Genomic DNA, 23,062 nt, shown 5'->3' with positions numbered 1-23,062 from the left:
ATTGCGAGAATCTCCACAGCACTGAAACTGCATAAAAATAAAACAAGTAATTAATTGCGCAGCTGTATATATGGGATATTGTGTGTTGGTAGTGTCTTTTAATACAAAAACAACGTGTCGGCCAAACTACCTGCGAGAAGTACCATAACTGAGTCACTGACGTTAATAATTTTCAACTTGTGAAGCAGGCAGAATAATATCTAACTGCAACTATTCATAACATAACAAATATCACCAATACACATAGGCCTACATGAAAAGAACCACCATAACCAAAACTGTGAAATGTGAAACTGAGGACCGAGTATTTTGTCAGTAAAAAAAAATCCATTTTCAGCATTAGTTATATGAGGTCTAGAAGTTTGACAAGTTTATTATGGAAGACACTTCTGTATAGATCATTTAATGTATAGGATAAGGGAAAGTGATTAAAAAGGGCTAAATGAGAACTAAAGCTGTTTTCATTATTTGTTGCCTAGTATAAACATGTCCGCAGCTCGTCATAGCGTTCTCGCTTCCCGAGCATGGGGACCCGGGTTCGATTCCTGGCGGGGTCAGGGATTTTCACCTGCCTCGGCAAACCACCTCCACAAGGACCTTGCCTAGTAAGCGGTGCAGGTGTCCCGCATTGTCCCCTATGCTCTATTACGGGGTATGTGACTTCATTATCATCATCATCATCATCATCAGTATAAGCATAAACAGATGAACTGTTACCTGCAACAAAGTGTATATAGAGTAAGAGACAGTAATATTCAGTGTAACTAGTAATCTTGTGGTAAACATCTTTCTTTTTTTTCAAGTTTAATTTCCATAGAATAAATATGTGATGCACTTATACATTGAATACCACCAGCCGGCCAATGTTGCCGAGCGGTTCTAGGCGCTTCAGTCCAGAACAGCGCTGCTGCTACGGTCGCAGGTACGAATCCTGCTCGCGCATGGATGTGTGTGATGTCCTTAGGCTAGCTAGGTTTAAGTAGTTGTACATCTAAGGGACTGATGACCTCAGAAGTTAAGTCCCATAGTGCTTAGAATCATTTCATCCATTTTTTAATACTACCAACTAAATGACAATTAGTTAAAACTGATAGTGAACTGTATGTAAACAGAGTGCGTTCTCTGGTCACACTTGTGCTATGTAGGGTGACACTAAACTGAGATGATCATATACTGAAAGAAAGATGTACAGGCCATGTAATAACTGTACTCATACTGTAAATATTAGTATGCAAGCAGCATGAAAGACAGCATTTCTAGTATATAAGTCAAGCAGAAGGTGGAACAAGGTGCTATTGGACTGATATTTTATTTTGTATGTGAATATTTATATGTATGCTAATCTCTTGTTTATCTATTTCATGTGAGATGATATGAATTGTATTTTGAATTAGAGAATTTCTTATGCAAAAGTGTACTGTCACAATTTCATCAACATGATCCATTATATGTTAAATGATGTGAGACCGTGAGTTATGTGAGTTTATGCGGAGCAGGAGCTCAGAATTTGGCCACATGCGATTTCGGCGCCATATGTTAATTTTGTGATCGCGGTCTGTGTTGTTTGGATTTTGTTTGTGCTTTGCTCATTGCCGATTCGTATCTAGAACGGGGTTACTTCATGAGTACATGGTAACATGACGACAAACTAAGTAATGGTACTCAATCTATGAAATATAAAATGAGGGAAATAAAGAATTTTATGAATATCAAACCACGAGCAATGCATAGTAACAAAATGGCTAACATTAAAAAGCTACACAAGCGACACATTATTCATATACAGTACGCCACTTATAAGAAAGACAAATGTAAAAACTATATCAGTAGTTTGTACAAGAAGTACATGAGATCCCGGGAAAGAACAGACTGGTGTCGATAAGAAAATGGGACTCATTTATTTGTGAGTGTTTTTATGAAAGAAGGTTCAGACGTAAATTGGCGGACAGTGGTCGCAATAGGACACTCAAGCGAGTGACGTTGTGGATACAGAATGTGTAAAGTAAATAAGTGTTATGCAAAGTGAACAGTTCATATTTCAAACTCACCGTTGTGAACTGCACCCCAGCCAACGCAGTGAGAAGTCCGATGCACGTGACTTTTCTTCGATGTGTACACCCACGTTGACGCACATATCCGCACACAAAAGCGACGTGCTGAACTTATAAAAGATATTATTGCACTGGGGAGATAATGAACAAATAAAAAGCTTCCTCGTCAACAAACAAACACGTGTGAAAGCGTGCCTAATTGCCACTGCACACAAACTTCGCAGTTATACACTGAATGATTTTTTTTGTAAACAATTGTAATCAATGGCTCTGCAGAGACGCTCTTGAAATACCTGTGGTGAACACTACAAAGCCTAGACGAGTACTGTTTGTTAAGCCAGCAGTCAAGAACTCAACACATTTAGTTCGAAAATACTCCATGAACTGTAGACAGTGGTTCCAACTACAAACTAGTGATAAATAAAATTCCCTAAAGATAAACTGGAAACCTGGATCGCAAGAACAATACAAATGCTAGACAATAATGAAAGTGAAACCCATTGTACTAATCAAATTTTTCTGTAGGGCAGATCTGCGATACAGTACTAATTTTTGTAGAGCTGATACTGCTTTGCTTTGATCTGCATGTATCAACGGCCGCAGCCGGTCGTCACTTGTGTGGAGCAAGCACGAATGGCGGCGTGGCCAGCCACCAAGCCCTTTCCACGCGTTCCAGCTATGATGGGCATTTGCTGGGCAGCGGGTTTTCTGGAATCGTCACCAGAGGTCACCACACGAACTGACGGTCCCGCCTCCTCAACAGAGCGCGCCAGATCGAGAAAGTCTGTTGTGTCAATCGGACGCGCCGCGCGTGTTTCGTAGCTACAGACAATTGCGTAAAGATTTTTATTTAAAAAAAATCAGTATGTAAGAAAAAGAGATAACAAACTCAGGCAGAACTTATGTCTGCAGTACTGAATTTCTGTATATTGACTAAACCTTTATGAAGATTTTCTTAATGACAAATGTATTTGAATAAACTTTAAAAGCCGGTCGAAGTGGCCGTGCGGTTAAAGGCGCTGCAGTCTGGAACCGCAAGACCGCTACGGTCGCAGGTTCGAATCCTGCCTCGGGCATGGATGTTTGTGATGTCCTTAGGTTAGTTAGGTTTAACTAGTTCTAAGTTCTAGGGGACTAATGACCTCAGCAGTTGAGTCCCATAGTGCTCAGAGCCATTTGAACCATTTGAACCAAACTTTAAAAAACATGTACACAAAGACAATAAAGTGTAAATTGTTTGAACCAAACATCTTCTCTAAAAGAACTGCCAAATGGACAGTGTATTTTATTAGTGATTCTGTTGGAATATGATATTTATTTACACCTCACAATGCATACTAATCTTACTCCAGTTGAACCCTCGTTTTGTATTTTTAAGGACAAAATAAGAAACAAATGTTCTAGGAGTCAATGACATGTCACTTTCTTGAGTAATTAGTAGAATAACGCCCAATCTTTTAATGAAGGCTAAAATATATTCCCAATAAATTTTCTCTGTGTAATTAAAGCTGTAAAGTAAGGCGAAATGGTCACGATTAATGTAAGGAAGGTACTTTTTTGCTGTTATGGTAAAGAATGTTCCAGAGAAATATTTTTGTATCGATACTGTAACGCAAGTCGAAGGCAGTCGACGTAATTTGTTTTTGGATTGTATAAAAGCAGGAGCAGTGAGCTCTCAGTCTCTCACGTTTGTTTTCGTTGGCTGTTTCACAAAACGTAAGAATCGCTCTCGCGTCTATAATATTTGATTGAATAGTTACGCTGATTTAATTACAATAACCATATTGAAATTAACAACCTACTTTCCTTTTTCATTAATTCCACATATCAAATTATTATGCTGCTGTTACCAGACTATTATTTCAGCGTCCCTGAGATCTCTTTCAGCGGTCGTCATTATCAGTTTCCTCGCAATGTAATTACGCAAACTGCGTAAATTTGAGACCGATCACTGGCCTCTAAACAATGCCGTCGGTCAACGTTCTCGTCGGTCTGATGGGAATCTGATGCTGGTTGGCGGAATATTTAATTTCATTATCCACAAGTAAAATTTTTCTATGCACCATTTCACCATTTCAGAAGCTTTGACACCAACATAACCGATAAATATAATATTACACTAATTAAAAAAAATACATTTAATGTTATACAGTATGACCTTCTTCCATTGTAACCTCTTCTGGATTAACCATTTTTTGCTGTAACCAATATCCAGTATAAACATTTTCCAGTATAATTATTGTCAGTGTAAGCCTTTCTACGGTCTAATCAGTTCCAGAGTAACCAGTCTTCCCTGAAGCAGTTTCTACACTAACATTTTCCCACTGTGTCCTCTCCCAGTGTAACCATTTCCAATGCAGTGATTTTCCATTGTAATTGTATATCAACATAACTGTTTTCCAATGTAGCGTTCTGCAGTGAACAATTTTTTAGTGTAACTTTTTCCTAGTCAAAACATTTGCCAGAGTAATTAATTCACGGTGTAAGCATTTTCCAGTGTAACTGTTTTACAGTGTAAATGAGTTCAAAAATGGTTCAAATGGCTCTGAGCACTATGGGACTCAACTGATGAGGTCATCAGTCCCCTAGAACTTAGAACTACTTAAACCTAACTAACCTAAGGACATCACACACATCCATGCCCGAGGCAGGATTCGAACCTGCGACCGCAGCAGTCGCACGGTTCCGGACTGCGCGCCTAGAACCGCGAGACCACCGCGGCCGGCCTGTAAATGAGTACCAAGGTAGATTTTTCCTCCATTTTCTGTATATGTGTTACAGTGTAATGGTTTTCCAGTCTGATTGTTTCTAAAGCGTCACATTTCCAGATGTACCCCTTTCCAGTGTAACCATTTTCCAGTCTAAATTTCTTCCGCTTATCATTTCCAGTGTAATCATGTTCCTTATTTCCAATGTGGCCTTTAGTCTGGTAAACCACTTCCACTTTAACTATTTTCCAGTGTAACTGTTCTCCAGGGAAGCTGTATTCCAGTTCAAAATGTTCAAATGTGTTTGAACTCTTGTGGGACTTAACTGCTAAGGTCATCAGTCCCTAAGCTTACACAGTACTTAACCTAAATTATCCTAAGGACAAACACACACACCCATGCCCGGGGGAGGACTCGAACCTCTGCCGGGACCAGCCGCACAGTCCACGATTGCAGCGCCCCCGACTGCTCAGCTACTCTCGCGTGGCTGTATTCCAGTGTAACAGTAATTTAGTCTAGGTGTTTTCCAGTATAAGTACTTTACATTGTAACTATTTTCGTGCACACCTTTTCAGTGTAACCATTTCCAGTGCAATCAATCTCCAGTGCAACCATTTTCCAATGCAATCATTTTCCAGTGCAATCATTTTCCAGTCCAACCATTTTGTAGTGTAACTGTTTCCCAGTGTAACTGTATTCAGTGTAAAAACTTTCCATTATACCCACTTTTCCACATAAACATCTTCCAGAGTAAAGCCTTTATCAGTGTAAACATTTTCCAGCAGAGCCATTTTCCAGTGTAACTGTTCCCCCTGTAATCACTTTCCAGCGTAACCATTGACAGTGTACCTGGTTTTCATTGTAACCATTTCTGGTAAAACATTTTTCAAGTGTAAACTTTTGCATTGTTACTATTTTATAGTGTCACTGCTTTCTAATGCAACAATTTTCCAGTGCAAGATTCATCTAGTACAACCATTTTCCAGTGTACCATTTTCCAGTGTAACCATTAAATGGTGTGCCGTTTCTAGTGGTACTGTTTTGGAGTGTATTCGTTTGCCAGTGTATGTGTTTTCAAGAGTTACTTAGTCTGGTTAAACTTTTGCAGTGTAACCGTTTCCTCAAGACTTGTTCCAATAACCAAAACATACAGATTCCTGATGTCATATCCTCAGTTCAGGACTAACCATGAAGCCCTTAAGTGTGATGCCTTAATATCACGGATGTTTCACTGACTTTAGCTTCATGTAGTGGTATCATTAGCAGATTTTTACACTGGAAAACACTTACACATGAAAATGTTTATACTGCGAAATAATTACCCTGCGAGCTTTTACACAGGACTATGGTTCCACTATAAAGCAGTTACACTGGGAAACTGTTACGCTTTATAAATCTTTCTGTTAAAATGTGTATGTTTGACATGTATATCTACGGTTAAAGTTTGGCATTATCAAGAGGCAGTTTGTTGGCTCTAACATAGGCTTTTACAGTTTTTGCTGTGACATAGGTTCTCGCAATTTTTGCGGTAACATGCATTGTCACAATTTTTACTGCAAATATAGGCTGTTACAATTTTTGCTGTGACATAGGTTCTAGCAATTTTTGTGGTAACACGCATTGTTACAATTTTTACTACAGTTTTGGTTGTTTAATGATCTTCTTTACCACGCGGCATAAATTAAGCGTGTTTTCAGGGTAACAGTAGTCACCAATTACACCCACACACTGACAGCTATTGCTGACACAAAATTGTCTTAAGACCAAATAACAAACACTGCGAAGTAATGACACATACACTATCACATTTTGGGAGTTAGAATGTCAGTTTCTGGTGTCACAAATCTATTTCAGTTACGCATCCCCTTTTGTTTGTGTAAAATAGCAATATCGTGCGTGAACATGGTTGTGGTCAACAGAGTTTAGGTCCTATGTTTTTGTGAGTCAGATAATGGTTTCTCAATGTGCTATGTGGCAGCTGACATTACCTTATGATGACTAATGATAGATAGACGGTTGTTTTTCCAGATTTCATCAATGATTCGTGTTAAACCATTATAATGTAGCAATCACCATTAGCTGTCCTGAGAATGCTCACGGGCCTGCATTTCCTGGATAGAATTTTTTTGGAGATTTTCTACGACAATGAACACGAGGCCGTTCTGGTACTTTTGTCCTTCAAGCACAACATCCAGCAAGATCCAATAGTGGTCACACGCATCAATACCAAAATCCAGCAGATGCGTTAAACACTTGATGCAAGCATAAATAATTGAATGAATAAATAATACGTAAAAGACGGTATTAAATGTGCAGCACACTTTATTAAATAGTAAGGCAGTACAACCCCCCCCCCCCTTCATACATCTTCTCCCATCAACAATAGACTGTAAGGTTATTAGAACAGATATCGCAAAAACAGCCAGTAATGGCGGCGACTTCTCAGCCGAGGTGCCACGGGTCCAGATCGCTTCCGCACGAGGCGCCGTTGACGACGAGAACGTCGACGCCCTCGCAGATGTATCGGGCGTGTCGGCGGCTCAGAACTGCCGGGCGCTTCGATGCGGAGAGCCGCAGTGGTGGGTGGTATGGGCTCTCCAGCGTCCTGTAGGCGGAATAAAGAAGCTTGAGAATTTCGCCTCCTAACAACAGTCTACGTACTTCAGTGGATTGTTTCAAAGTAAATGACAAAAAGTTGCGTCAATTCCAAAGGCTATCAGTTAGCGAGAATGTCGTAACTATGCTGTTCTAATTTTCAAATTATCGAAAGCACATGTTAGTCGACTTGGCAGTTCACAGACATTCGTGTGAGCAGCTCACAGGTGGTCGTGGCTGTTAAGACACTGTTCTACATGGGTGACTATCAAGACGGTCATACGGAGAGTTTTGCAAACACGTCTTTCACTCGCTAAATAGTTCACTACTGGAACCTGGTACTTTATACTGTGTGGATCATAGGTTGTCAATCAAGCAGACGTAACAGCACCTGTAATGTTGTCAATATACCTAACCGAATTATTGCCTGGTATCAACAGCATCAGGTGTCTACAAGCCACTATCACCGTGTGGTGAACCTAAGGAAATGCAAAGATAATTACAAAAAAATTCCACTAGGTGTACTAATGGCAGCGCTCTCTAACTAAACGTAAATACAAGATAATGTCTATAAAATAGATAAGTAGCCGTAATTCTGCCCGACTAGACATGTCTCGGCATATAAGAATTTAGAGGTAATTACAAGAACCAATACAGAGTGGGATAAATACTTCAATCAGTATCAACAAACGAAAATGTAGGTCAACGAAAATGGAGGTCAAAGCCTTCTTGGAACGGTTTTGCGAAAATACACTGCATACATAAGGAACATTGCACGAAAGGCACTAGATATAACAGTTCCGCGATATTGTTCTTGCGTTAAAGGAGTTCTCATGAAGTAGGAACGTCTGCTCGCATACAACGAATTCAGAAGCGTACTCCTAGGGTGGGAAGAGGTCGGTTTAGCCCATACGAAAAGAGTAACAGAGATGCACGCCTAACTTTAATGTCACTCTTTGGACGAAAGAAAGTGCACTTCACCTGAAACTTTGTTGGCTAGTTTAGAGATCCTTTATCTGAATAGGAGTCTACGACATTATACTGCTGTCGTCAACATCACAAAGAGAACATCAGAACAAGAGACTAGGAGGGCACAGGGGTGGCTACACAGTCACGTTTCCTCACTCAACACGAGAATGAATTTTCACAGATATTCGTTAACATTGTTAGGAAGAACACTCCACCATGTACCACACTCTGGGTTGTGGAGTATATTGATAAATGCAGATTTACCACTTCTGATTGTCAGCAGTGAATGTAAATTGAAAGCTTACAAAGAAAACGCACATTAAGTCTCTAACTGCTAAGCAGAAGCTTCAACTTAAGGAATTGCTTATAAAATAGACGATGCCACTATTTTTTCTGCAAATTAGTAAGATCTTTGACGTAGTGAGTACTTTCTTTTGCTTTCCTGCCTCACTCGCCGGCCTAAATGAGAAGGGCGATAAAGTTAGGAAAAATATAACTGATTCAATGGTTAGCAGACATTCAATCCATCCACACTTCATTCGCAAAGCAGCACAGAATATAATGAAGCGATAATGGTACCAGAAGAACTCACTGCCACACACAAAGCAAGACTGAAGTGTCTAGGACACAAACACAAATTAGAGAGTTGAGTTAGCTGATCGATACTTACACCCAACATTACATTTGTGAATAAAAAATGGTGCGATAAGAACACTTTCGAGGACAGTTGCCACTCCAGTCGTACAATTTGTGAAATCCTAGTGGATAAATTATTTTAGCAAAGCCTTATTGGAGTTCCAGGGAAACGCGACAGAGTTTAGTAACTAGTGGATGAGTTAAATGCAATGAGGTTGCCACTGTTCCGTTTGCCCTGTCATTAGCTACATAACACGAGAGGCCTCACCTGCAGAGTGTCTGGGACCGCAGCTCGGCTCTGCTCCTCCTCTTCCACGTCCTCCTCCATCTCCTGGTATCCGGCGCCCAGGCAGCATAGGTTCCTGATGCGTTGGAAGATCTGCATTCACAAAACAAGGTGTGAGACAGTGGCCAGAGCAAGCGAAATGCAACGCAATTTAATACATGCTGCTGATGCTCTACAGTACAGGTAATGCAAGAATCACGAGCTTCGTCCTCTTTGCTGAAAGACACCTGACTGTTTGCAAAGTGTGTGGAACCATAGTTTGGCAGCCTTCAGAACAAACAAACGTTGAAGTTTCAGATACTGCATCTGCGTTACTAGCAAGCAGCAATTAACTTGTGTTATGAAAGTTCTATATATTCTGCGTCATCGAATCGGTAGACTCAACAAACACTAGACATCTTCCGCCCTACAATGCCATTACTACAGTTTATCTTCCCCTTCGTCGTACCAACTGAGAAGTGAGAACAAGCTATCGTCTCAGTCTACGTGTATACTGCAACTGGAATTCTGCATTCGAATAGTAATGGCGACTGTTTGGGGACGTACCGTGTGGCGTCCAGATCGTCTTCCCTCTCCAATAGGATGAGGACGCGAAGCGTGGTGTGGTGTCTCTGAAGAGCGGGACGGCTCGGTGTCCACACTAGTCCAGCAGGCAGACCAGGCGCCACCAGTGTCCTGGAGAAAAAAATTATGAAATTTGAAATAGCGCCGTCTTGCAATGGTGTGCTCGACAGATGTGTATGGCAAGGATATAAGAATTAGTGGTAATCTAAAGTTGCTGCCTTAGTATTGAAAGGTTCGTGTTACGGACTATATGAATCTAAACGAGAAACTTGGCGTCAGTTTCTTTTTTTCTGTCGTGGACTAACTTCAAGACAAAAGCTATTAGGGTGTAATTTTGTTGGAAGTTATAACACTGTGATTTTTATCAGCTTCACTTACTATGTAATGCAGTGGGGTATGTGTCGCTGTTATTATTGTTTCATTTGTCTTCAGTTTGAATACATGTTCGATGCAACTTTCAAAGCTAGACAGAAATGTGCAAGCCTCTCATGGTGAGCCCCATTTGCTTTAACCTGTTTTTAGTAGTCACATCTTGCTCTCCTTGTACAATGGTTAGCTCCTTTCCCCCTCCACACACGTTCTTTTCTACATGACCACAGTTATCATAGCTTAATAATTTGCAATTAGTTCCACCATTAAACTGTATTGTAAGTGTCTTCCTGATTCGTTGCAATACCTCCTAATTAGCTGACCAGCTTACCCATCCATTCTTCAGCATTCTTCTGTAGATGGCGCTAGGCAATCAGGATTATGACCTCACTGAGTCGTAAAGTAAATTCCAACACTAACTGCACAAAGATATTTGCAAACTAAGCGTGTGTTTCTCAGACACTTAATAAAAGTGACGAGGGCGCATTCTGTTTACTCTGCAAAATTTATAGGCCAGGAAAAAACGTTGTATAGGTGCAAGACGCCGTCTGCACTGCTAACATGTAATGACTGGCGGATATATCCAGTAGTTGCCTCCAGACCACTCCTATAACGGAAGAGTACGGAATCTGCGGTACTCACCCCTCCAGCAACACGCTCTTCCTCTCCATGCAGGCGGTTTCCAAGCAACAGAAGAAAGAACTCGTCCCGCGTCACAGCTCGCACCTATTGGGGAAGAGAATACGACTGTAGACAACGAAGATTTAGTTGAAGTGTTGGGATGGTGTAATATTCAACATATCTGGACTGTTCGCTGCTGTATCAGTAATCACACTTTCTATGCACTCGATAAATATTTACATTTGTGTTGTCTGATAACAATAAAAAAAAATAGTAATATTCGAGCCATCGTGCTATCGTTGGTCAGTCCGAATCTTAAAGCTGACGCTGTCGAGTCTTGTTTGCATGTGGAATTACATGGAAACTTTCGTAAGAGACTGGTAATACACAGTATTTACAAGAACCAAGGGGCAAGAGTTAGAATGGAAAAGTAAGAGACAGGTGTTCTGATTAAAAGCGTAGTAAAACCGGGATGCAGTCTTCCTTCCCTACTGTCATTGCTGTACATCAAAGAAGCAATGACGAAAATAAGAGAAAGGTTCAAGGAAGCGATTAAAATTCGGCGTGAAAGAATAGCAGTGGTAAAATTCGCAAATGAGGTTTCAACCCTCTGTGAATGGGAGAACGGTTTACTAAACATGTAGAGTGAACTGAGCAGTGTAATGAGCAGACAATGTGCCCTCTGAGGAAAACAATGAATAAACAAAAGAGAGTTGGTGGCGCGGGGGGTGGGGGGGGGGGGAGAATTCTCCAACGTTGGAAGCAAAACGACACAAGACGGTTAAAGCGAGAAAGCTTCAAGAAGTAGACCAGAACAGATGAAGACGGTGATCCCCCGGTAAATGGAGCCTGCTGATATCAAACACAGGTCTTCATTCGGGGATTAAATGTCTTACGTCTATACGTCTGTAACACATTATGAGCCATTGGAAAATCTGAAACGAAGAGAACTGTAGCGTTTGAAAGTGTTGTTGGAGACTTCCATTAAAATTCGGAGGACTGGAGAGATAAGAAATAATGAGTTCCTCCGGTGAGAAAGAAGGAATATATGAAAAAACACGGACTTGAATAATGATCTTCATTAAATGAAATCTGTCACTGTATCAGGGAATACATTCCATTTTACCACAGCGAGCCGCAGAGCGTCAAATATTTAGCTGAAAGCACATCTTGCAATGCATTCAACAAATAATTCAGGACAATGATGTTAAAAGGTATTATGAGACAGTCTTTTTTTGTTCTTGCTGGTCGCTTCAAACTAGTCGGAGGACTGACTACATTTAGTTTCCGTCTCATAAAAAATTCAGTGCATCCTAACGCCTATAAGGCTCTCTCTATATACATCACCAGAGCAAGCGATACACCGTTAATCAACCACATGAGCTGCAATGGTGTCTTCCATCGCCAGGTCATGCAGCAGGTCTTTTACATGAGATTCCTCTGTCACAAAACGCTGCGACATCACTATCTGCTGCTCTACTCTGACGTTCCCTGTAATCAGGTTCCTTCGCATTGTCAATACGGTCTTGTTACTCGTAGCCAACGCCATAAGTAGCTTGTTGTTGAGTGCTTTTGGACACTTCAGTTCTTTCAGTTACGTTAAACTGTTTGCGTCCCGGCAGAGTCTAACTGACTCGAAACAAAAACGAATGAACAATTGTCATCCCCTACAATTTAAGTTTTGCTCTCGGAAGCAATGTAACACGACGATACTCACCTGCAAGGTGTCTTCTTCTGGAGAGACGTCGTCCCACACGCGCGTCTCCTCCGTCTCCCCTGGCGCTGCTGACAGGCAGCAGAACCACTCCCTCACACGAGAAAACATCTGTGCAGAGGAGGCACCACGTGAGATGTAGTCCAGGCAATACACAGGGACAAACATTACAGCTGGTGACGTTATATTTTCAGGAACAATTTCGCTGCAAATCTTGTAATATTAAATACCTCATTCATTAGGGAAATTGGGATTTTTCTGTAGTTACTACACTGAAGTTTAATAGAGAAGATTAAAATGTACATGGGATCTGTTAGAATAAGTCATTAAAAGCAACACATTTTTTCACGAATCAAATATAAAGTAACTGACTAGATTTCTTTTCTAAAGATGTGTAGCAGGTACTTCCGCCCCCCACCCTCCCCGCCCTCGTTTGGCATTGTGAGTGTTAAACGATGAATAAAATTCTCTTTCCACTATGTCTGTCTGTTGTCACCATGCACAATACAAAGGCAAATCTGATATCGGAAGGGGAGCAATGACAGTTTTTGGCACAGGATTTGCAGTACACAAATCACTCACAGACAATACACAGCATTTCATTTCAAAATCAGAAAGTTTCTTCACAAACACCTTGAAATCAGGAAACAAAATATACACAATCATCAACCCACATTCATCGACAAACGATCACAACAGAAAGAAGCCACATAAAGTCGAAAGCTTTTCGGAAGTTCTCCTCTTGTCTGATCTGTTTATCGGCCATGTTTCACCTCCATACGTGGCTAAACTCCATACATATACTTTTAGAAAGGACTCCCTGACACTTAAATTTATACTTGCTGCTAACAAACTTCTCTTCTTCAGAAATCTTTTTCTTGCCATTTCCAGTCTCCCTACTTCGACCTTCATCCATTATTTTGCTTCCCAAATAGCATAATTCGTCTACTACTTTAAGTGTTTCATTTCCCAATCTAATTCCCTCAGCATCACCTGATTTAATTCGATTACAATCCACTATCCTCATTTTGCTTTTGTTGTAGTTCATCTTATATCTTTTTTCAAGACGCCGCCCATTCCGTTCAACTGCTCTTCCAAGTCCTTTACTCTCTCCGGCAGAATTATAATGTCATCGTCAAACCTCAATTATTTTATTTCTTCTCCGTAGACGTTAATTCCTGCTCCCACTCTTTCTTTTGTTTCCTCTAATACTAGCTCAATATGCAGGCTGAACAACATCTGGAATAAGCTACAACTCTGTCTCTCTCCCTTTCCAACCACTGCTTCCCTTTCATGCCCCTCGACTCTTACAACTGCCATCTGGTTTCACAACTAAGCAAAGAAAAAAGTATTCAGAGTACTGATTCTCACATAGTACCCAAACGTACGAAGAAAATGATCATTTTATGCATTATTGTAAAAATTTTAACATAAAAATTATGTCTCAACACTATCGGGACACCCTCCGCTGTACACTGAAAATTTCATTCCATGAACATCCTCCTGTTTGTAGCTAAGCCATTTTTGTGCAACATCCTTTCCTCCATGAGTGTTGGTCTTGCATGTTTCGCAGGAAAACATCTGTGAAGTTGGAAAGGTTGGAAACGAGGTACGGGCGGAAGCAAAGCTGTGAGGACGATTCATGCGTTATGTTTGAGTAGCTAAGTACTGCACGAAAGGCAAAGGTCCCGAATTAGCGTCTCGGTCTGGCGTACAGTCTTCATCGGCCAGAAAGTTTCAAGTAAAAGATTCCTCGAGTCAGACCATCACTGCAAACAGGTGAAAATTAGGCTAGTCACAAGAAACAGAAAGACAATACAGAATAAAGTTATAAGACTGCACCCAGAATACGTGTATTTAAACACTGGCAAAATTATTGAAGAATTTAATCAAAACACAACTGAAAAATCGACAGACCTCTCGAAGAAAGTTCACAAGAGGTGTGTAGGGGTCACCCTCTCTGGAAACGCAAACGTAAATAGTGGAAAGCAAATTGTGACCAGACCACTGAACAAAGAATCCTGACGTGGAATAACGTTACAGTAGCAGAACAACGGAAACAAGTGAGGATTTCCAAAAGAGTCCAGAGAATCTTCAAAAGATACTGGAAGATTGAAAAGCGCATACGTCGATTAGATTAACTGAAATCGAGGAAGGCTTCAGAAAAAAAGTAATATCTGAAATTCTGCAGAACATTCAGGAATATTTAAAGGATTATCACCCTTCAAATAACTAGTTCAAAGGATCAGACAGAGCTCTAGAAACAAATATTGAAGAAAATTACTAAATCCTCAAAAAACAATTCTTTGATAAACTCTTCAATGGCGAGAAGCCTAAAGAAAAATTAAACTTCACGAAAACAATATCAGATTTGGATTAAAAACATCTCATAACAACAGAAATGAAGAAGATTACAAACAACTATAAAGCAACAGAGCCCATGAAGAAGATGGTACTATTACCGATATGTGGAAACTCAAATAGTAGAACATCAATAAGAACATTCATAATATTCTAGCATGAATGTAGATTACAGATAAAATCCTACTGGAATGCAAATGCCCGTCGATTCACAAAGACTCCGTCAAGATAGACTCTAATAGTTACAGAGGTATCTCATTTATTACCAGTCAGTTACGAAACCCTTCACAAGACCTTAAAATACAGGAACCACAACTGATAGGATGAATACGTATTGAACAGACTTTGAGCCTCTGAACACTTCTGAAGTTCGAAGAGACGAACAGCACTGTGATGACATTTGTGGATTTTAAGAAAGCCTACTACTCCATAGAGAGGCAGATTTTCTTTGACACATTAGGAGAATACACAGAGAAAGTAGGACACCCATACAAGAGACAATCAAGGACGAAACATCCAGAATATAGTTTGTGAAATTTCTCAGTACCATTCGAGGTACGCACAGGGCTCAGACGTGATGACTGGGTGTTGTGTGATGCCCTTAGGCTAGTTAGGTTTAAGTAGTTCTAAGTTCTAGGGGACTGATGACCATAGATGTTAAGTCCCATAGTGCTCAGAGCCATTTGAACCATTTTCAACAGGGTTCAGACAAGGAGACGGATTCATTTATCTGTATTGCATACTGTAACTGAAACAGCTCTGCACCTAAATGTCAGTTTTTGCAAAGCTGCCGTTGACTTGAACTGGAGGAAGTGAAACATTATCACCACACAGCTACCCATTAATTGCACCATTGTTGTTTCATTCTTACATTCACTTAAGAGGACACTTCAAAACTAGTTTTGTAATTATATAATGAAATAAAATATATTTCAGTACTTGTACACTTCTCGACAAACGATTACGTTTATTTGTAGCCGATAATGTCGTTTTGCTTGTAGGTCGCTGACTCCTAAGTAAACGAATTGCCTTAAGAGAGGACCAGTGAGCATTTTTGTGTGTTTGCATTAAAACGTGGCATAAACCTTGTCTTCTTCTTGCCCTTAAGGACCAGTTTTTACATCAGGCACGCCTACGCATACGAGCTGATTACAATATAAGCGTCACTAAATATTTTGCAGAACAACTACGGACAGTGTACCGTTGATGATGAAATACATGTGTAATGATAGACTTGTAGTGTTTTCCGTTGCAAAAAGTAAGATTTCTCCAGTTTCCAGCTAAGCTTCCATTCTGCCAATATCTACTGATTCACACGGAACATAAAATAATGAGTAGGTATTTTGATTCTGAAATGCTGTCCATGGAAAGATGGCCCATATTTTACTCTACTTGGCTTAGGACAAGATTATCGAACAATGCGAAGCAAAAGTCAAAGGGGTTCATTTAGGAAGAACACGTACAAGCAAAACACTCATAAAATGTCTGGAATTCACAGATTACACAGCATACTCAGCTATATTAGACACGAATCAGAAGGAGCTCTGGAATACTTGCAGAAACTCTACGCCAAAACGGGTCTACACATAATGTATGAGTAAACGCAACACATGGAAGAAAATGCAACACACAAGTAATGTACACAAAACACGTTAAGGTTAGCAGACGGGAAAAATTCAAGTATCTAGGGGAATATGCGCAAATAAGAGGATCACACAAGCCATCCAACATAGAAGGAACACAAACATTTCAGAAAGCGTACAAACTCAATGGACGCACTAAATTAAAAGAAACATTCCAAAGACATGCCAAATTCAGGAACTACAACACAGTTGCCAGAAGCACTCTAAACATTAGAAACGTTCACTGTCTGATCAGAGAGACTGAGAGATAGAACATAAAATTCTCAGAAATATTTTTGAAGCAATACACGTTATTTTGATAAAGAAAGCGATCAAGGAATTGTAAGAACATACAGACAGACTCATAATCACAATCGTAAAACGCCTACTGACATTACACGGACACACACATTAATCAGCAACAAGATACTGATGAAGAGGGTTTTTGATGCAGTAAACATCTCAACCGCAAACGCAGTTGCTTTCAACAAGTAGAAGAAGACCGAAATCAAAAAGAAATCAATGGGGAAAGTGTAAAAGAAAGATTCAAAATCAGAAACAAAATTATGAACTCTTAATTTTAAAATAAAGGAAAAAAACAGGGGGAAATATGGAGGAAACAAAGAAAAGAAGAACACAGTCAAAGAATGAAGAAACTTTTGGAAGAGAAAAAAGAAACAAGAAAAAATTGGAAAATCTAGTAACAACGTAGTTAAAACAGTTTCTTAGAGGGAAAAACGTGTAGTAATTGCAATAATTGCAACATTCATGTTGGCAAATGGGTTTATTATTTCCAAATCAATTCAAACTGTAAAATGTTCACCATGAATATTCCAGTTTTGGAAGACTAATGTTTGCCAGTGGAGTGGGACTTTATTTAGCACACACTAATCGCGATATAATTTTACACATTTTACGTTTCTAATTGTTAACGCGTGTTTCATGTGTATCTGAAACGAAAAGCTGTGTAGTAGTAGCAGCTTATCGCAGTCAGGCAAACATGTGAAACGTTTGTTAAGTCAGTTATTTGAAAAGTAAGTATTTAGACTCAACACTGACATTCGGAACTGTAAAACTTTGTATTCTACCGGAAGTAGGTGTTTCAGATTGCTTATGAACATAAGGGTAGCAAAAAGAAAGAAACTGATGATTTGGAGGAAATTAGGGATCATATTGTGACTCTGTTTTTTTGAAGTGTATTGCTGTGCATCTCGTGATTTAGTGAATTTTAACCACTGTTGTATAAATACACACAGATCCACCGTAAAGTTAGGAATGCGTCGCCACCGACTAGACATTTCGTAGTGAATTTCGGAGCTACATATTTGGCGCTGTATGTTTTGATACATTCCCCGTTACAGGCATGCATACGAAAGAACATGTGAGGTATGAATATGACACTTATATAGGAGTAATAAAAGATTTGTAGTCATTTCCACTGCAGACAGTAAGATTTTGCCAGTTTCAAGCTGAGTAATCATACCTACTCTGTCTTCAAGTGCAAAATGAAATAATGGGTATATAATGGAATGCACTCCACGAAAAGATGCTCCGTAATTTCTGTTTGGAAAATTAATATCCCCTTTTAAACTATTTATAGCTATTCTTTTTTCATTGCCTATTATTTCTCGAGCCACATTCAAAATGTTGTATCCATTGGCATGATTTTATCATTAGGAATTGCAACATATTTTATTGGATGAGATACATGGACGATATCCACCACCAAAAATCAGTCTGCTGGATGAAGCTATAAACACAACACACAGACAAAATTCACAGTAGAGAAAGAACATTACACCCAAACAAAATTTTTTGTTTATAAACGTAAAAAAAGAAAAGAAAAAACAGCATAGCTTTGAAATTTACCGTAAACCTATATCTACCTTAGTACGTCTATACCAACTACAATGTAACATATGCGATGAAAGGTACACTATGTGACCAAATGTATCTGGACACCCACAAAAACATACGTTTTTCACAGTAGGTGTAGTGCTGCCACCTACTGCCAGGTACTCCATATCAGCAACCTCAGTAGTCATTAGACATCGTTAGAGAGCAAAATGGGCGCTCGGCGGAACTCACGGACTTCGAACTTGGTCAGGTGATTGGGTGTCACTTGTATTATACGTCTGTATGCGAGATTTCCACACTCCGTCCGATGTGGTAGTGAAGTGGAAACATGAAGGGACACGTAGAGCACAAAAGCGTAGAGGCCGACCTCGTCTGTTGGCTGACAGAGACCACTAACAGTTGAAGAGGGACGTAATGTGTAATAGGCAGACATCTATCCAGACCATCACACAGGAATTCCAAACTGCTTCAGGATCCACTGCAAGTATTATGACAGTTCCGCGGGAGGTGGGAAAACTTGGCTGCTCATATGCCACACATCACGCCGGTAAATGCCAAACGACGCCTCGCTTGGTGCAAAGAGTGTAAACATTGGATGATTGAACAGTGCAAAAACGTTGTGTGGAATGACGAATCACGGTACACAATGTGGCGATCCGATGGCAGGGTGTGGATATGGCGAATGCCCGGTGAACGTCATCTGCCAAGGTGTGTAGTGCCAGCAGTAAAATTAGGAGGCGGTGGTGTTATAATGTGGTCGTGTTTTTTGTGGAGGAGGCTTGCACCCGTTGTTGTTTCGCGTGGAGCTATCACGGCACAGGGCTACATTGATGCTTTAAGCACCTTCTTGCTTCTCACTGTTGAAGAGCAATTCGGGGATGGCGACTACATCTTTCAACACGATCAAGGACATTTTCATAATTTACGGCCTGTGGTAGAGTGGTTACACAACAATAACATCCCTGTAATGGACTAGCCTGCACAGAGTCCTGACCTGAATCGTATAGAACACTTATGGGATGTTTTGGAATGCCAACTTCGTGCCAGGCCCCACCGACCGACATCGATATCTCTTCTCAGTGCAGCACTCCGTGAAGAATGGGGTGCCATTCCCCAAGAGACCTTGCAGCACCTGATTGAACGTATGCCTGCGAGAGAGGAAGCTTTCATCAAGGCTAAGGGTGGCCCAACACCATACTGAATTCCAGGATGACCACGAACTTGCAAGTCATTTTCAGCCAGGAGGCCGGATACGTTTGATCACATAGTGTATGAGGGCAAACCAGCAGAACATTTTACACTTGGCACAAAGAACATATCAGTGCATGGAAATATCGGACAAACCATTAAGCTTTTGCAGAACATTTAAGAGAAAATAGTCACCAATTTACTACAAGAGAGAAAGACATGAAAAAAGTCAGAATAAATAATGAAAGACGCGCTAAACGTTAGAAGATAATTATCACATAGACACAACAAAGACTGAAATGAAGCTACCACTAAATTACCGTGTGGATATGACTAACCACTCACTGTTTAGACTGACTGATCATATAACAGATAGAAATTTCCAATGAATGATCACAAGTTCCACTTCCCTCCTATGTATGGTAAAATTAAAATGGAAAATAAAAATAAAAAATTAAATTAAAGAAAAATATAAATATTAAAAACAAAAATATTTACTAATGCAGGAAATTGGTAAATAAGAAAATAAGAATAAAATGCGTAGAAAGACATATACACACAAACACACAAAACTCACATCAACATACATACAGTCAAACAAAAAAAAATGGAAACAAAAAAAATTGGGATATTTGGCAATGCTTACGGGAAACAGCTACACTCTAGACATGGATATTGGCAGTTACAAGGCTGTAAGTCGAAAACAGAGTGACCGCTAGGAAAACCGCAAAAATATACACTAGTTTTTCGCCTGAGAGAAAGCTGTTTCGTCAACAAACAATGATTTGGGCGTTGAAATATAAGTGCCTTTCCATTTTACCGTAAAAATTTCAATGAACTGTTTCAAATTTGTACTTAACCCATTTGTACAAACAAAAACCTAAATGTGCAAACGAGAAAATCGTTCCTGTAATATTTCATGACACCCGCTGCGGATGGATTGTAAATAAGGCGAAACCTGTCTGGGTGCATAAGATACATAAAAAAACTTAACGTGCTGCAAGCTATAGGTGTTTTTCTTCCAGACGGCTGTAATTCGTATCAAAATGTGCATAAATGGCCTCCACAAGAAAACTGATTTTGTCATTGCTTAGAGTGGGTCTCTGGTAGCGTCAGGCAGGGCGCGAGTTAGCCGACAAAAACGATTGTGCTTCCCCGGTACCGTTCCACGTTTCTAAGAGCTCTAATTGTGCAGCCAATTCCGAAGTCATTGTCAATAGGAACTCCTACAGTAGTTTGTACAGCCCTCCCGACCACGTTTTAATATCTGCATAAACGCAACCTTTTGTTCCTTCGTGCTTTGAACCATTCGTGTAAATATTTTTGAGGTTCCTCCTGCATTAAGTTCATAAAGGATGTCATTTTAGTCATCAGAATTTAACGACATTGCGTGGTGTACATAGATGGAAGAGTCCGTCCAAAAATTTACATGATAACAGCATAAATCTCACACCTGTATGGATCCGTCAGTATACCGTTTAATTTGTACACACTCTTGAACTTCTGGCGGAAGAACTTGAAACTTAAGCCTGGTAGGTACAACAAACGTTCCAGTGATTCTAGAAATGCATTCACACTGATCAGTCTAGTTCTCTCGTGCAAACGTGCCACTTCATCGGCTTCCGAGACCAATTTAGGGTTGGTTTAGCAGCGATAAATACGGTCCTAATCGAAATAATCTATCATCAATCATTGGTAGAGCTTTTGGATTCAGGACTTCCTTGCTGACAGAACTCAATACGTCGCTCTTGACAGGAAAATATTGACCGTTTTAAAGGCAATTTCTGGGGTATCCCAAGCAAGCGTGATGGGAACTTTACTGTTTACAGCGTGTATAAATTATGTAGCAGAAAACATTGGAAGCTCTTAAGACTGTTCGCAGATGATGCGGTTGTCTATAAGAAAGTAACAATACCCGAAGATAGTGCCCATTTAAAAAATTACCTGCAGAGGATTGATGAATTTTGCAGGCTCTAGCAGTTTAGCCTGAACGTAAATAAATGTAGCATATGGCGCATACAGAGGAAAAGAAATCCACTACTGCACTCTTCACCAAATGTAACTCACGGGGGAAGGAAATGGCTTACAAGGCACTTCTTGGACAAAGCCACAAGTATCATTCATCAATGTGGGATACCTACCAGGCCGGACTGATAGGAGAGATGGACAAGATCCAACGAAGAGCTGCGCGCTTTGTCATGGATTCGTTTTCTCGACGCGAAAGAGTTACAGAGATACTCAACAAACCCCACTGACAGTCGCTACACGTCAAGAGTTGTGCATCAAGGAGAGGCTTTCTATTGAAATTTCGTGAGAGCATTTTTGGAAAAAGTCGGGCAACACACTATTTCCCCTACATATAGCTCACGAAAAGACCAGGACTTGAAAATTTGATACATTACAACTAATTCCGAGACTTAACGACATTCGTTCTTCCCATGGACCAATCGTGAGTGGAAAAGGGAAGGGGAGCGTCAGTTAATATTGCCAGAAGTACCCTCCGCCACACAAGGTTACGTGGTTTGCAGGGTGACGTAAACTATCATCAGTGTTCCACTTGTAGCTGCCTACTGCACCCACAGCTGCATCTATATTTCCACAGGCCACCTTACGGTGTGTGGCCGAGGGTACACTGGCTACCACTGTGATTTCCCCCTTCTTCTGTTCCAGTCGCGAACGGTTCGCGGGAAGAACGATAGCTGGTAACACTCTCTGTATGGGCTTGAATCCATCTAATTTTACCCTCGTGGTCTTTTGGCGAGATACACGTAGCAGGTAGCAATATCTTGTAGGTCGACTCTTTCAGGGACATACGTTCCTGCAACTTTAAAATTAAAGGAGACGGTTTTCCAGGACGCTTTCCTTGCAATCTTCGTACATCCATAGTTGAGATGGAGGACAGTGGGACGTCAGCTGGTATAAATTTATATTAAAAATGAAGTAATTCCTCCAGCTGTATTTAAGGTATCGATTTTATTTTGGCAACTAGTTTCCTTTTTGTAACAACGTCATCTTGAGGCCCATACACTTGCTGACGTCAACTGCGTGCGGTTGCCACTGGCGTTCGCTGAGCATTTCTGGTAGTCTTTCGCGCTTACTATGTGAACCCTTCAGGAAATACGCTGCTCTTCTTTCCATTGCTCGAACGACTGCTTTGTAAGCTACTTCCTTTGATGACGGACTAAAGCTCCTGGCGGTTCTTACAATGAATAATTGTATGAAATGTGCCTTACCCGCCTTTGGTTTTATGACGTCTTTCCATATTAAATGACTCCCTTACTCGTACTCATAGACATTTATCGATGTTACTCCTTCCAGTGATTGTCCTCCAATAGCACACAATAAAATGGGTCTTTATGCCTGTTTATGCACTTCCTGCTCCAAGTGTCGATTCTCTGCAGGTCTTTCTGCATTTCGCTACTGTTTTCTACTTCTGTGGCTTCTCTTATAACAACATCATAAGCGAAAAGCCGTATGGAACTTCTGACGTCATCCGCTAGGTCGTTTATAAGGACGATTCC

Source organism: Schistocerca nitens, chromosome 5 (genome assembly GCF_023898315.1).
Source record: "Schistocerca nitens isolate TAMUIC-IGC-003100 chromosome 5, iqSchNite1.1, whole genome shotgun sequence".
Taxonomy (NCBI): Eukaryota; Metazoa; Arthropoda; class Insecta; order Orthoptera; family Acrididae; genus Schistocerca; species Schistocerca nitens.
The sequence above is the reverse complement of the archived record's forward strand: the minus strand, read 5'-3'. Positions refer to the sequence as shown.